Consider the following 4,317-nt stretch of genomic DNA (forward strand, 5'->3'; position numbering starts at 1 on the left):
TACATGAATAAATTATGCATGCGAATCACAAGACGGGTCCGACATTGGCTAATTAGGCGTATGCCGCTTTGAATCTTAAAGTTATTTCAGAAACCAGAAACTGATAATTGTCGTGGTAATATCTGTTTTTTAGGGTAATTTCGAGATTTTGGTACTGATTTTCGTCGAGATTTCTTAATTTACGAATTTCGGATCCCTCGGAATCACAATATGTATTATACAGTTGTTTCAAACGAAAGTGAGATTTAGCAAGGATTACTTACTCTTCTAGCAAGAATAACGTTTATAGAATTAAAGATGTTCCGTGTATCGTTGGGAAAGCAAAACAGGTTTTAAACAAATGTAACTATTTTTCTGATTTATCTTTTATTAAACACAATTGAAATCTGTTGTAGTAATCGATTCAACACCAGCAAAGTTGATCCAATGACGAGACAGTAATTAAAAGTACAACTGTTTATTAGACAACTAAATTGGGCGAACTGACGTTGAAAATGTGGCACTCAAAGTTTTAAAACATCTAGATTTATAAAATAGATAAAATATTTAAGAAAATGGGTATACATTATCTCCCAGCAGGTGAGTAACGAATATGTTTTTTTTATTAACTTCAACCAAATCGAACAAATTTAATAGGACTTGATATTGAACAAACAATTTATTGATGATAGGAATTGAACCAGTAGGAGCGGGATTTCTCATTAAATCAAGTTGGTTAAGCACTGAATAAAAATAGGAAAATTTAATGGCAATAAAACATTTCAAATAAAACATTGAAAAGAAGAGGTAAATGGATATCCATCCTAGCATTTCTTTTGCTTTTGCCGCCATCTTGGAAAATTGCCGACTATCCATAAGAATGACTATGTTGAGACAATGTCTATTCCAGGTTCGAACAGAATGCACCTCCCCAAGAAAATGAAATCAGTCCGGTACTTCATGTTGGCCCGGAGGTTTTCCGTCTTGCCTTACTGCGCGATTGAAATACTCCCAATTGATATTTTCCCTCTCGTGACGGAAGAAACTAGACCATGATGGCCGCGTATCGTTCCAACATATCAAATGAAAATACTAATAATGTTAAAGAATTTTACGTATCCCAATTAAGTGGTTAATTCTTGAAAACTTTCCATATTAAATCTTGACTCCTTTACACATTAAATGTTGACTTCGTTACACGTTAAATCTGGACTCCCTTCCCAATAAATCTTGCCTACTTTTCTATTAAATCTTGACCAGAGATAGTAAATACGATGCGCGTACGAGATGTGAAACTCGCTATACCTCTCACGTTAGAATACCTAAAATGTTTTTATCTTGCTTGCTAAGGCGGCAACTTCGTTATTCCACAGTGTAAATAACAAGCGGTACACAAAGTAAATAGTAATTTTGGCATAGACAAGTGAAAATAATAATTTTTATTTTCACTCCATTAATTTAGTACTTTAATTTGGTATTAATTTTTATATTCATAAAGTGAAATATGCTAGAATAATATTAGCTATACAGAAAAGTATAAAATATTAAGTGTTGCTGGATTTAATCACAGTCATTTTGCATGCAAAAAATTTGGCTTAAGGAAAATTAGAGAATGATAATTTACATTCTTGTCTTGCACTTAATGTATTAGCTCGATCCATAGTAAGAGAAGAAACAGTTTAACAAAATAAACTGAAAAAAATTCGTCATTAAAACCAACTATGAAGATGAGGGCAAAGTGGAGACTTCATCTACCACTACCAACGACGACGATGACGATTCTGAGGAAGCAGAGCCTGCTTAGGCTGAACTTTCAAGTGAACATGAATAAAAAGACTAAATAATATTTAAGTTTTCTTAAGTCATATCTTATTGTTGTTTGTTACAATGTAAACTTTTAAAAAACGATAATTAGAAGGTAATATGAGCAAAATTAGATGTGTTTGTGGGTTTTTTAATTACCGTACTCCTAATTGAATGAATTAAAAAATATAAAACTAAGAACTTAATGGTTTTTATACATACCCGGGTATTTATGTATTTTGGGTATTTAACCGGGTAAGTACCTTCGGTATTTACCCTGCGTTATAAATACCAGCGGCAAATTTAGTAATGGAACACATGGAAGCTAGTATTTTAAGTAAATCTAAAATTAAAAAACATGTGAAAATATGGAGAAGATGTACGGATGACGTCTTTTTGATTCAAAGCAAGTAGATGGAAAGTGAGTGCGAGACGCCAAACCCGGGTTCGGGTTTGGGTTCAGGATCGAAATTTAAGGGGTGAAATGGGGGTAAAATCGTCGAACCGTCAATCTATTTATGATATTTCTCGCGACGATTTGTTTTTTCGTATATCAACATATTGTGTTCAGGCCAACTTGTTCATTTATCTCCGCTTATCTCGAAAAACACTTGAACGTATATCTTATCACGTTTTATCGTACGGAATAAGTTGAAATGATGTAAAAAGTGATAACCTAGGCGGCGCGCGCGCAGATTCCCCGGGAGGCGCGGTTAATTTGAATTTAAGAGTGTTTTGACGTCATGGAATATTCGTTGTTAAAGTAGAATGAAATTAATTTTAAACAACCTTCAATGTCATTAAGTGTCTATTTTAATCAATAAGAAAGAATCGTTAAGTACTTTGCGGGAGTGTTTTGACGTCATGGAATATTCGTTGTTAAAGTAACGTAGAATGGAATTTTTTTTACACTTGAACGTATATCTTATCACGTTTTATCGTACGGTATAAGTTTAAATGATGTAAAAAGTGATAACCTAGGCGGGAAGATAGTGTTCGCGCGCGCGTGCGTGGATTACCTGGGAGGCGCGGTTAATTTGAATTTAAAACATGGATTCCCTCTCCGAAATAATTCATGTACCCAAAATTGGATCGCAAGTTTTTTTCTTTTTAGGGGAATCTCTATGGGAGTTTAACATTACAATAAAGCTAATAGGTCCAGTTTGGGGTACTTTTGGTCCGAAATGAGGTACATAGGACCGAAAATGGTGACTTTGGTCGTTTTTAGGGTACTTTTGGTCTATTTTGGTCTATTTTTGGGTACATCAGAAAAGTAGTTGGAAAAACGAAGAGCCTTAATTTTTTCCACCCATCCCCAAAAAAAATACTATAAAAACCACTTACCTATATTTTAATTACGGTAAATTAAAAATACTTAATTCATGTACTAAGTTACGTTTAAAAGAATCTTTTGTAACAATTCCAATATGTAAATATAGGTATAAGGATTGAAAAAATACTTAAAGTAAGTGGTTTTACTGATAAACTCTAAAGGAATTTAACGATAATGGGTATCTTAGATTATGGTTTTTTAATTTTATTCAAGTTCAAAACGTATTAAGAGTCCTTCAAAGCACTATAAAAGGATTTTATTTACAAACTAAATTCATATTTTCTTCAAACTTTCAATTCGTTATAACGCGTCATCAACTTTACTGATTGGAAACGGAAATTAGTGGGAATTCCTCGCGCGTTTCTGGCTTGGCCCATGTCGTTTCTAGAGATTATTTCCAGGAGTTGAGGGAATTTAAAGAAAATGATTTTAAACTTCTTAAATATATATTCATTTGAATATTTCCCCACTCGAGTGCGTACAGTTTTTGAGGTTTAAAAAAAGCGTCGGATTTTTGGGGGATGTAGTAATTTTGAGGAGTTTGGACTCGAGATTTCCGAGATTACCGTATTTAAAATATAGTCAAGTTGTTTTTATCTTATTTTATACCTATATTTACATATTGGAATTGTTAGATTCACTTTAACAAAACTCTTGTGACGTAGTAGAGAGAAGGGTCTTTCAGACGACCTAAATTTTAGCATTTCTGAACTTGCATATTAATTATGTTTTATTACTTATAACCATATGGATTTCAATACATTTGAAGAAGCGAGTAAAATAGTGGAAGAGTATAATGTGACGTGGTTAGATGTGCAAGACATAAGAAAGCATTTGGAAGAAATGGAAAAGCATATTGAAGAGTGGAAGTTTAAGTTAGATGAAGCTAGTCAAAGAGAAATTGTACTGAGAAATAAAGTTAAAGATATAAAACAGATATAATTGGATTGAAAATATTGCAAGATAGTTGGAAGAGAGCAGAAAACTAGAAAGCGTGTTTACAAAAGGTTCTTTTAAACGTAACTTAGTACATTAATTAAGTATTTTTAAATATTTGAATATCGGAATTGTATTTTGTTGTTATTAAGTATTTTTAAATATTTGAATATCGGAATTGTATTTTGTCGCATTAAAAGTAGAGTATAGAATTTACATAAATTATTATTTTTAATATAAAATCGCACAATTTAAAAAAAGGAATA

General features: G+C 32.3%; 1 long non-coding RNA gene across 1 annotated transcript; it reads left to right on the plus strand.

Annotated features, from left to right (window-relative positions):
• The first annotated feature begins 385 nt into the window (after positions 1 to 385).
• Positions 386 to 1,389, plus strand: LOC149939557 (uncharacterized). Its single transcript, XR_016481351.1, has 3 exons — positions 386 to 579; positions 672 to 786; positions 890 to 1,389. It is a non-coding gene; the product is annotated as an uncharacterized LOC149939557 (long non-coding RNA).
• Positions 1,390 to 4,317: the final 2,928 nt, after the last annotated feature.

This window comes from Leiobunum rupestre, chromosome 6 (assembly GCF_980474605.1).
Source record: "Leiobunum rupestre chromosome 6, qqLeiRupe1.1.hap1, whole genome shotgun sequence".
NCBI lineage: Eukaryota > Metazoa > Arthropoda > Arachnida > Opiliones > Sclerosomatidae > Leiobunum > Leiobunum rupestre.